The 12502-nt window shown below is 44.8% G+C and overlaps 1 long non-coding RNA gene across 1 annotated transcript; it reads left to right on the forward strand.

Annotated features, from left to right (window-relative positions):
* Window positions 1-205: 205 nt before the first annotated feature.
* LOC311247599 lies at window positions 206-12449 on the forward strand. Its single transcript, XR_014620856.1, has 4 exons — window positions 206-326; window positions 4854-5106; window positions 11253-11375; window positions 12426-12449. It is a non-coding gene; the product is annotated as an uncharacterized lncRNA (long non-coding RNA).
* Window positions 12450-12502: the final 53 nt, after the last annotated feature.

The raw sequence follows: 12502 nt of genomic DNA on the forward strand, positions 1-12502 counted from the left end.
CCGACGCCATTACACTTCCGCCAGCCGCCTACCGCTAACGTGAAGCCGACCAGCTCCGCAAAACGGGAACGCGGAAACACGATTACTTTTACCAACGAGCGTCAAGGACTACAAGACCCACAACCGAGAGAAAGGCTTTCTAGTGACGTCACACTCCCGGACGTATTCACCGCCACCACCAGCAGCGGCTTTTAGTCGTGTGTTTGTGTGCGTGTGTGTGTTGTGTGTGTTTGTGTGTGTGCGCTTGGCAACACAAAAGGCTGTGAGTTAAGTCTGTGGATATTATTATTCGACGTTACAATATTATCTCCGGAACAGCGACCGTGGTAAGTTTGACTGTGTGTTCGGCTCATCTGAAGCCATGTTGTTGTTGTCCCAGCCTGGTGGCTAACGTGGCTCCAAGATGGCTCCATGCATTATTATTAAAGTGTGGAACAATAACAATAGTAGTGGCTCCAAGATGGCTCCATGTATTATTATTAAAGTGTGGAACAATAACAATAGTAGTGGCTCCAAGATGGCTCCATGTATTATTATTATTAAAGTGTGGAACAATAACAATAGTAGTGGCTCCAAGATGGCTCCATGTATTATTATTAAAGTGTGGAACAATAACAGTAGTTTATTCAGTCATCATCTCACACAATACAACATACACCATCATTTAACAATATTTGATTTTACAGTGACTGAAAAGGTATTGATTGATTGATTGAAAAGTTTATTAACAGATTGCAGAATGGGTACAGTACAGCTCAATACAATTGTTAAGGGGATGCAGACCAGAGAAAGACTTTCATCTTGTTTACACTGTACATTGGAATACTGACAAAGCCATACTTGGTAATTTACTGTACAACTGGTTTAGGACATTTGTAGGGGCCAGTTTCGAATTGCAGTCTCACGTAGGTGTTTTTTGAGAGTGTTTTTGAAAGTGGGTAGTGATTCACATTCCTTTACAGCTTTGGGTAGGGCGTTCCACATTGATGTGGCATAATTGCGAAACGTGTTTAGTCCCTTGTTTGAGCCGAATCTGGGTTTAACATGATTTGTGGAGCTCCCTCTGGTGTTGTGATCGTGGTATTCACTGACCTTTGGGAAGTATTTTGACATGTACATGGGTACCTTGGTCGTGTAGTGTATCTTGTAGACCAGGCCCATTGCAAGTTGCTGTACTCTGTCGTCTACTCTAAGCCATCCTAGGTTGTCAAAGTGGGCAGGGGTGAGGTGGGTTCTAGGAGTAAGGTCAAGCAGTAGTCTGACCAGTTTGTTGTGTGATGTTTGTAATCTTGTTTTTAGTGCCTTTGAGGTGCTTTGGTACCATGAGGTGCAAGCATAGTCGTAGTACCCTTGAATGAGTGCTCCTGCCAGAGTCTTCAGGGTGTTCTTGTTTAGTAGTACTACGTACTACGACTATGCTTGCACCTCATGGTACCAAAGCACCTCAAAGGCGCTAAAAACAAAATTACAAACATCTCAAAACAAACTGGTCAGACTACTGCTTGACCTTACTCCTAGAACCCACCTCACCCCTGCCCACTTTGACAACCTAGGATGGCTTAGAGTAGACGACAGAGTTCAGCAACTTGCAATGGGCCTGGTCTACAAGATACACTACACGACCACCAAGGTACCCATGTACATGTCAAAATACTTCCCAAAGGTCAGTGAATACCACGATCACAACACCAGAGGGAGCTCCACAAATCATGTTAAACCCAGATTCGGCTCAAATAAGGGACTAAACACGTTTCGCAATTATGCCACATCAATGTGGAACGCCCTACCCAAAGCTGTAAAGGAATGTGGATCACTACCCACTTTCAAAACCTCTCTCAAGGGACACCTACGGGAGACTGCAATTCAACACTGGCCCCTGTAAATATCCTAACCCAACCCCCTCCAATGTACAGTAATTTACCTAGTATGGTTTTGTCAATAGTCCAATGTACAATTTTGTTTGTTTGTACAGTGTCTCCCCCCCCCCCCCCTCAATGTACAGTTTTGCTTGTTTATACAGTGTGCCCCCCCCCCCCCCCCCCCCCAACCACCTCCAATGTAGATTACCCAGTATGGTTGTCAATATCCCAGTGTACCCAACCCCCCCCACCCAACCTCCTCCAATGTACAGTTTCTACGTCAAATGTATATACTCCCTTTTCTTGACTCCTTCTGTATCACAAACAGTACTGTATTTGCAAATCTGGTATGTCATAAATGTATAGATGTAGCAGTACTGACTATCTGTATGTCATGTATGTCATATATGTCCTGATGAATTGAAAATGGGGGACCCTGATGTAAACAAGACGAAAGTCTTTCTCTGGTCTGCATCCCCTTAACAATTGTGTGTATTGAGCTGTACTGTATTGTACCCATTCTGCAATCTGTTAATAAAGTTTTCAATCAATCAATCAATTCAATACCAGAGAGGAGATCCGGTACAAGAATCTAGTTCGTTGGTTGACTTTTTTTATTACATTGGATGCCATTTTGTCACAGGAAATATTAGCCTCTAGGATGGAACCCAGGTAGGTAATTTCATCTTTCCTTGTGACAATATTGTCACCCACTGTAACTGAGAAGCCGTCGGTCTTGCTGAGTTTGTTATTTGATCCGAAGAGAATGGACTCTGTTTTGCCCATGTGTAATGATAGTTTGTTGTCGGCGAGCCATATGCAGATTTTGCCTAGTTCTGAGCTGAGGGTTTTTTCAACCTGCAACTTGTTCTTGTCAGAGACCAGCAGGGCTGAGTCGTCCGCAAACAGGAACAAGTTGCAGTCACAGGCTGACGTCATGTCATTTGCATAAATTAGGAAGAGTAGCGGTCCTAGTATGCTTCCTTGTGGAACAGACACTGAAGCATAATCAGGGCTCTACGCTAACCTTTTTCACTAGGGGCACAGGTGCTCCTAAATGAAAAAATTTAGGAGCACACAAAGAAATTTAGGAGCACCCAAAAATATTTAGGAGCACAGTTATGCTTGTTTATACAAGTAACAAGATTTTTTTTTTTTTTTCAGAAATAAATGTATATTTGTACTGTGCGTGCATGTGCAAACGGGACACATCTGTGCAATAGCACATACCACCAAAGTCACTGGCCCACTGTGTGCGTGTGTGTGTATCATCTGCGTGTGCAAACGGGAATGGGACAGACATTTGAACTATTAATTAAGTGATTAATGCCTACTATGGCAAAGTTGTAGCCAACAACTAGGCCTAATAAGAAAGGCAGTGATATTGAACAAAAAGGAGACACTGGCTTAATGGCTTTACAACCAGGGCCATCAGTAGAGGGGGGAGCTAGTGTTGCTCTTTTAGAAAAATAATCCTTTCAGGGTTGCCTATTGAAATACTGTACACCTCCAGTACAGTAGTTTGCGTGTCAGGTAGACCATTGATTGACAGTCGATTCTGCCAATTACGACGTCACACCGCTTGCACTCTGGCCGTCCGGCGCTACAGCTGGACCCATTGCCCACCTCTGCGGTTGATAACGCTAGCCAAGTTAGCTGTACACACATACACAGTGGGCCAGTTGTAGGGGTGTAACAATGCATCGCAATGCATCGATCCTACTTTGCAATATTTACAAAACATGACATTGTTTTCGAACTCTAGCCATGGGGAAATGTTTAGCCAATTCACGTTAAATTTGTATGTCTTCCCTCCGGCTCCAGTGGGTGTAGCTTCGCTAGCTACAGTGGCTACATTGGGTGCTACAGTGGGTGTAGCCTTGCTACGTTGCTAGCTTGGCCAACTTCGCTAGCATGCTGGCTAGCGTCAGTATCTTGGTTAACGTTAACGTTAACCATCACCTCTGTAACATGAGCTGCCTCGCCTGACTTCTCATTCTCCGGTATCTTTCGCGCAAAATAAAAATGAATGGCTGTATTATTGTTTGACTCAGACAGTGACGCAGCCGCTGATCATTACTTTCGGTTTCCAGTCGCGTGACCACAGGAAACTACTGTGATTGGAACGTTTATGCGGCTGTGAACTGTGGGACTTGTAGTTTTTTAACGATTCTCGCAGCGGAGAAAAAAAGGACGAATGAGAGGCTGTACTCTGCACTCGCTGGCCCAACTCGCACGCCGTGCGAGTACTTGATTTTGCATGTTCGCACGCACATATTTTTAGGGGCATATGCGAGCAATATGGTCGCACTGTAGAGCCCTGATAATGCTTATTATAAATACATGCCTGTCCTATATTCTTAACAAAAATTAAGACTCAAACAGTCATTCTACAATAAAATAGCAAAAAAAACAGTATTATTCACCCTTTGTAGTTTTCAAAAATAGCTTTACAAACCATATTCTTAAAAACCAAAAGCGAATGACTCATTCTTAACTGTATATCAGCAGCATTGTTCCACAAGTTAACCCCAATAATATAGAAATACACCTCCTTTTAATCCCTTTCTTAGCTTTTTGAACAGTACATTTATACATATAAATAAACTAACCTACACTGTAGCACTCAACACTTTGATGAACATTGTTGCTCAGCTGATAGAGTTGTGCCCTTCCTGATGGCTTGTCGTACAGAACTTGTAAGTCGCTTTGGATAAAAGCGTCAGCTAAATGACTAAATGTAAATGTAAATGTACATATCTCAAATCATATGTAAAACCTTTGCACCCCGTCCGGGAGTAACTTTAGCTTTAGCTCTGTACATTATTTGCATAGTTTTATAATAAACCAAATCATTACATTTAATTTAATATCACTATTAAAGTTGAATAATTAAAGAAATAAGAATTATTTAAACTGTTGTTTTTCTAATGTGGATTGTTCTCACCATTTTGAATCCGGTTATTATTAGTATATTATGTCCATCCGTTTCAGGTCACTTTAAGTCGTGGCTTCATTAGCACGGTCGTGACGATGACACAGTGGCGACCGTCCGTTGGAGGGAGAGGAAGATGATGAAGATGATGATGATGATGATGATGATGATGATGATGACATCCAGCTAGCTGGCTGGGCTGACAGACGAGGACACAATAGTCCCGAAATTCAACAACCTCGCCGGACCGACCACCGTGGCACAAGGACAAGATGCCGAGAAGAAAGCAATCGAACCCTCAACCAGTGAAGTGTGAGTCTGTTCTCTCTCCCGTCACAGTTCTATCTTTGGTTTATTGTCGTCGTCCCCCCCCCCCCCCCCCCTCTCTTTCTCTCTCTCCGTCTTTCATTCACACAACTGTCCCCTGTTGTCTTTGGGGAAGTGGCTTCAGTTACCAGCGGAAGAACAGACACTTGTTGCTTTGCTCTGAACACGGGTTCAGTTTTGTGATGAACTCCTTGCTCTCTGTTTATCAACCTGCTTTTGAAAACATCACGGGTTAGACGGTTTTGATTGATTGAAAACGTTATTTAACAGATTGCAGAATGGGTACAGTACAGTACAGCTCGATACACACAATTGTTAAGGGGATGCAGACCAGAGAGAGACTTTCGTCTTGTTTACATCAGGGTCCCCCATTTTCAATTCATAGTGACATTTATGACATACATATATATATCATGACATTTTTTTATTTTTTATTTTATTGATCTTTTTCCCCCTTTTTTTTCTCCGATTTTTCTCCCATCCCAATGTTAGTCGTTATGCCAATTCCCAATCCCCTTCCTGGTCGCTGCGCACTCTACCCCCCACAGTCAGTCTGGGAGAGTGGAGACTATCACATGCTTCCTCCGACACACGTCTAGCCAATCAACCGCTTCTTTTCACCTGGCAGCGCGGACTCTCACTGAGAGGGTGTAACGTGTGGAAGGATCACACTACCCCCCTTAGATCCTATCCGCGCTGAGCAGGCGCCCCGACCGAACTGTTTTTATCATTCCATTTGGGCTGTGGGGGGTGCTTAATGTCTGAAGGAGTCGACGGAAGGCTTCTTGTCCTCTGCAAAAGCATGCAATTGGTCCACTGATGGATACATCTTGATATTTGTCTAGTCTAGTGTGTTCATTAGACGAGTGAAATCCTCTTTCAGTGCCTCTGTGCCTGTTTTCGTAGGCAGTTAGCCTCTGGTATGCGTGCCATTAGCGTTAGCCACGCTTCTAGGCCTCTTTTCTTTTGGAAAGAATGAGAATTTAAGAATTTAAATTATATTCGACTAAGAGGTTGGCCAGTCGACTACAGCTCCTTTCGACCGATTAGTCGACTAATCGATTAATAGGGGTCAGCCCTACTAGAGAGGAAGTGAACGGACTGGTGCTACAAAGTTCAAATGATTTAACTTGACGTCCGTGCAGCTCTCTGTGTCCATGTCTCTCTCAGCTCACTGTGTCCACGTCTCTCTCAGCTCACTGGTCTCTCTCAGCTCACTGGTCTCTCTCAGCTCACTGTGTCCATGTCTCTCTCAGCTCACTGGTCTCTCTCAGCTCACTGGTCTCTCTCAGCTCTCTGTGTCCATGTCTCTCTCAGCTCACTGTGTCCACGTCTCTCTCAGCTCACTGTGTCCATGTCTCTCTCAGCTCACTGGTCTCTCTCAGCTCACTGTGTCCATGTCTCTCTCAGCTCACTGGTCTCTCTCAGCTCACTGGTCTCTCTCAGCTCACTGTGTCCACGTCTCTCTCAGCTCACTGTGTCCATGTCTCTCTCAGCTCACTGGTCTCTCTCAGCTCACTGTGTCCATGTCTCTCTCAGCTCACTGGTCTCTCTCAGCTCTCTGTGTCCATGTCTCTCTCAGCTCACTGTGTCCATGTCTCTCTCAGCTCACTGTGTCCATGTCTCTCTCAGCTCACTGTGTCCATGTCTCTCTCAGCTCACTGTGTCCATGTCTCTCTCAGCTCACTGATCTCTCTCAGCTCACTGTGTCCATGTCTCTCTCAGCTCACTGGTCTCTCTCAGCTCTCTGTGTCCATGTCTCTCTGTGTGAAAGTGCTACTGTCTCAAACAGTTATCTGTTCAGATACGATTTACATTTGCATGGAAGCAGGGCACCCCCCCCCCTCCCCCCACCTCCTCTTTTATCTGTCTATCTACGAGATAGGAGGACGACACAGAAGACCAGAGCATGCTGGAGACATTTTGTCCTGTCTTTTGTGTGTGTGTGTGTGTGTGTGTGTGTGTGTGTGTGTGTGAATGAGCTTGGATGTGTTTGTGTGAATGAGCTTGTTTGTGTCTTCCGTGAGTTATCTCATCCGGAGTATTCTGGCTGAGTTGGACTCTCTACTTCCTCTCCTCCTCCTCTATGCTTCCTGTCTCTACTTCCTCAAAACAGGCTGGTGTTTTGTGTAGTGTGATGTGTGCCTGGTGCCAGTGTATGGTAGTCAGTGTGTAGTGTGATGTGTGCCTGGTGCCAGTGTATGGTAGTCAGTGTGTAGTGTGATGTGTGCCTGGTGCCAGTGTATGGTAGTCAGTGTGTAGTGTGATGTGTGCCTGGTGCCAGTGTATGGTAGTCAGTGTGTAGTGTGATGTGTGCCTGGTGCCAGTGTATGGTAGTCAGTGTGTAGTGTGATGTGTGCCTGGTGCCAGTGTATGGTAGTCAGTGTGTAGTGTGATGTGTGCCTGGTGCCAGTGTATGGTAGTCAGTGTGTAGTGTGATGTGTGCCTGGTGCCAGTGTATGGTAGTCAGTGTGTAGTGTGATGTGTGCCTGGTGCCAGTGTATGGTAGTCAGACTGCCATTGAGCCTGCATAGCCCAAGGTTGGGTGCTACCAGTGGTGGTGATGGAGGCAATTTCCATCCTACATTGTAAAGCGCTTTTGAGTGTCTAGAAAAGCACTATATAAATGCAAGTACCGGTAATTATTATTATTATTGTTGATTTTTTACCAAAAAAAAGTCAAGGCTTGGAATTCCTTGAAAACGGCCCATTTTTTAACGAGGTGCTTAAAAAGTCCTTGAAATTCAAATCAACCATTTGCATTGAAAGTTTTGTTCATCCATGATAAAATAGTTCTGAATCAAGAATTTTTTTTAATTTAAAGTGTAACTAATTGTCGGAAATTGGTTTTAAGCCATCGGATTTTCTTTCTATAAAAATAGTGCTTGGAAAAGTACTTGAATTTCATTGAATTTCATTTTGCAATATGTCTGTTGGAACCCTGGTTGTTGTTTCTCTTGTGGCAGAGTAGTTGGCTCTAGAGCTGCCGGGGTATTGATGTTTTCCTTACCGCACACATTTGCAAAATATTTCCTACCGCCGCGGTATTACCGCACACACACACAAAAAAAAAAGTTTGAATGCATTTTTTTGTAGTCTACTCTTTATATAGCATATAGCCTGCCTCTAGTCTAAATGTCTATCTTTAGAGGATGACTTTGCAGCATGAATATTGTTTGGGATTCGGCATGCACGCATTCGTTATTAAAAGTGAAACACGGATTCGAAATCTCCCCTCTGGTCATGCGCCGTTCACTTTGTGTCGGTACCCCCCGACCCTTTCTTCTTCTTATTATTATAACGTTACTACTTATGATTACAAAGGCATTCGATTTGTGGCATTAACGTTAGTATAGTTACACGTTCGTATTTACCGGACCATATCAAGGCAAGCGTTACTCAATTAATATCTAAGTTCCTTTCTTTGCTCAGAGCGTGCCGAGTTGTACCCATTCTGCGGTCTGTTAATAAAGTTTTCAATCAGACAAGTGTATAGAACGAAGGGCTTTTATTATAACATTTCGTTGCAGTAAAATCATTATGCCTCGTTCCCTGAGGAGCGACGGCGTCGGTAATCCACTCGGGTCTCCGGTGGGAGCTAACGTACTATTAGCCGTGTTGTGATGGCTGAGATTCAGGAAATAAAAGCACTGCAAGATGCTCCAAGCATGTGACGCGTATCTCTTCTGACCAATCAGTGGTCTGCAGTGTTTCATGTGACTTTTCTGGTACCCAATAGGGTCGCTTGGAATCTCGACAGAGAAGTAGGGTATATCTGCAGAGCCGCAAGCCCAGCGAGAGCGTAATAATAATAATAATATAATAAAAAACAGCGGTGATGCCGGTATTCAGCCCAACGCTGCGGTGGGCATGATGTAACAGCGATACCGATACCGCGGCAGCTCTAGTTGGCTCAGCAAGAAGGTCATGGGTTCCAGCCCGACGGTGGGCCTTTCTGTGTGGAGGGAGCATTTACAGCCCACCCCAACCCTCAGCTCGGAACTAGGCAGAATCTGCACCTGGCTCGCTGATAACAAACTATCATTACACCTGGGCAAAACAGAGTCCATTCTCTTCGGTTCAAATAACAAACTCAGCAAGACCGACGGCTTCTCAGTTACAGTGGGTGACAATATTGTCACAAGGAAAGATGAAATTACCTACCTGGGTTCCATCCTAGAGGCTAATCTCTCCTGTGACAAAATGGCATCCAATGTAATAAAAAAAGTCAACCAACGAACTCGATTCTTGTACCGGATCTCCTCTCTGGTAAACAAGAATACCCTGAAGACTCTGGCAGGAGCACTCATTCAAGGGTACTACGACTATGCTTGCACCTCATGGTACCAAAGTACCTCAAAGGCGCTTAAAACAAAATTACAAACATCTCAAAACAAACTGGTCAGACTACTGCTTGACCTTACTCCTAGAACCCACCTCACCCCTGCCCACTTTGACAACCTAGGATGGCTTAGAGTAGACAACAGAGTACAGCAACTTGCAATGGGCCTGGTCTACAAGATACACTACACGACCAAGGTACCCATGTACATGTCAAAATACTTCCCAAAGGTCAGTGAATACCACGACCACAACACCAGAGGGAGCTCAACAAATCATGTTAAACCCAGATTCGGCTCAAATTAGGGACTAAACACGTTTCGCAATTATGCCACATCAATGTGGAACGCCCTACCCAAAGCTGTAAAGGAATGTGGATCACTACCCACTTTCAAAACCACTCTCAAGGGACACCTACGGGAGACTGCAATTCAAAACTGGCCCCTGTAAATATCCTAACCCAACCCCCTCCAATGTACAGTAATTTACCTAGTATGGTTTTGTCAATAGTCCAATGTACAATTTTGCTTGTTTGTACAGTGTCTCCTCCCCCCCCCCCTCAATGTACAGTTTTGCTTGTTTATACAGTGTCCCCCCCCCCCCCCCCCCAACCACCTCCAATGTAAATTACCCAGTATGGTTGTCAATATCCCAATGTACCCCAATGTAGAGCACCAGCGTGTCATTTATCCAATCAGGTGCTATAGATAACATTCAGCCACTAGATGTCGCACTAGAGCACCAGCGTGTCATTTATCCAATCAGGTGCTATAGATAACATTCAGCCACTAGATGTCGCACTAGAGCACCAGCATGTCATTTATTCAATCAGGTGCTATAGATAACATTCAGCCACTAGATGTCGCACTAGAGCACCAGCATGTCATTTATCCAATCAGGTGCTATAGATAACATTCAGCCACTAGATGTCGCACTAGAGCACCAGCATGTCATTTATCCAATCAGGTGCTATAGATAACATTCAGCCACTAGATGTCGCACTAGAGCACCAGCATGTCATTTATCCAATCAGGTGCTATAGATAACATTCAGCCACTAGATGTCGCACTAGAGCACCAGCGTGTCATTTATCCAATCGGGTGCATTCCACATGGGGAAATGAGAAGTAGGGAGGGGATACAAGCCTCATTCATTTTGGATCCGCAAAACATTTTTAAATTATAATTTTGATTGATAAAAATTATATTAAAAAAAAACTTTTATTCTGCACCTTTCTAGAAGCTCTGTGGATGTATTTCTATCTTTTCAATGATTGTATTTCTATCTTTTCAAACATTACTATAAATGTTATATATAGCACCTTTTTCAAAACGTTGGTATTCACCTACCCTTTCACTGCCACACGACAGAAGGTTAACCCTTTACTATCACACAACCGACGGCGATGCTCCATCATTAGCTCCGCATCCGGTTTTCAATTTATTATTTTTTATTTTTAATTTTTTTACATTTCTATAACCTTTATTTACCCAGGCAAGCAAGTAAGAACAAATTCTGATTTTATTTATTGTCAAAAGTATGCATAATGTTGTGTTAATTCCACAACAAGAGATATGTAATGTTAATTACCTGAAATTATTAAATGTTTTGGGGGGGAAAACACTGCATATATCGGTATCGGTTGATATCGGTATCGGAAATTAAGAGTTGGACAATATCGGTATATCGATATCGGTAAAAAAGCCAATATCGAGCATCCCTAGTTAATGTCTGACTGCATGCACAATGTTTATGTCCCTTTGAATGCTAATTGAAGCACCTCTGTACAGTGGAGCTGGAGGACGGGCCGGTCGGGTGTGAGCCAGGCTGTCTGGTCCTGGAGAGTGACTTCCTGCTGAGCGGAGACCTGGAGTTTGGAGACTCTGAGATCATGGGCCTGGACCGAGATACTGGTCAGTCACCGACACAACACCTCCCCACCACAGTTAGGACAGCTGGAACACCTCCCCACCACAGTTAGGACAGCTGGAACACCTCCCCACCACAGTTAGGACAGCTGGAACACCTCCCCACCACAGTTAGGACAGACAGCTGAAACACCTCCCCACCACAGTTAGGACAGACAGCTGGAACACCTCCCCACCACAGTTAGGACAGCTGGAACACCTCCCCACCACAGTTAGGACAGACAGCTGAAACACCTCCCACCACAGTTAGGACAGACAGCTGAAACACCTCCCACCACAGTTAGGACAGACAGCTGAAACACCTCCCACCACAGTTATGACAGACAGCTGGAACACCTCCCCACCACAGTTAGGACAGACAGCTGAAACACCTCCCCACCACAGTTAGGACAGACAGCTGGAACACCTCCCCACCACAGTTAGGACAGACAGCTGAAACACCTCCCCACCACAGTTAGGACAGACAGCTGAAACACCTCCCCACCACAGTTAGGACAGACAGCTGGAACACCTCCCACCACAGTTAGGACAGACAGCTGAAACACCTCCCACCACAGTTAGGACAGACAGCTGGAACACCTCCCACCACAGTTAGGACAGACAGCTGAAAAACCTCCCCACCACAGTTAGGACAGACAGCTGGAACACCTCCCACCACAGTTAGGACAGACAGCTGAAAAACCTCCCCACCACAGTTAGGACAGACAGCTGAAACACCTCCCCACCACAGTTAGGACAGACAGCTGAACACCTCCCACCACAGTTAGGACAGACAATTGAAACACCTCCCACCACAGTTAGGACAGACAGCTGAAACACCTCCCCACCACAGTTAGGACAGACAGCTGAAACACCTCCCACCACAGTTAGGACAGACAGCTGAAACACCTCCCCACCACAGTTAGGACAGACCGCTGAAACACCTCCCCACCACAGTTAGGACAGACAGCTGGAACACCTCCCACCACAGTTAGGACAGACAGCTGGAACACCTCCCACCACAGTTAGGACAGCTCTCTCTACATGTCTCTCTAGGTATGACAGTGTTTTCTCTGTGTGGAAGATGACCTCTCTCTATCTCTCTCTCTCTATCTCTCTCTCTCTCTCTCTCT

Source organism: Notolepis coatsorum (genome assembly GCF_963971535.1).
Source record: "Notolepis coatsorum genome assembly, contig: SCAFFOLD_3680, whole genome shotgun sequence".
NCBI classification, from domain to species: domain Eukaryota; kingdom Metazoa; phylum Chordata; class Actinopteri; order Aulopiformes; family Paralepididae; genus Notolepis; species Notolepis coatsorum.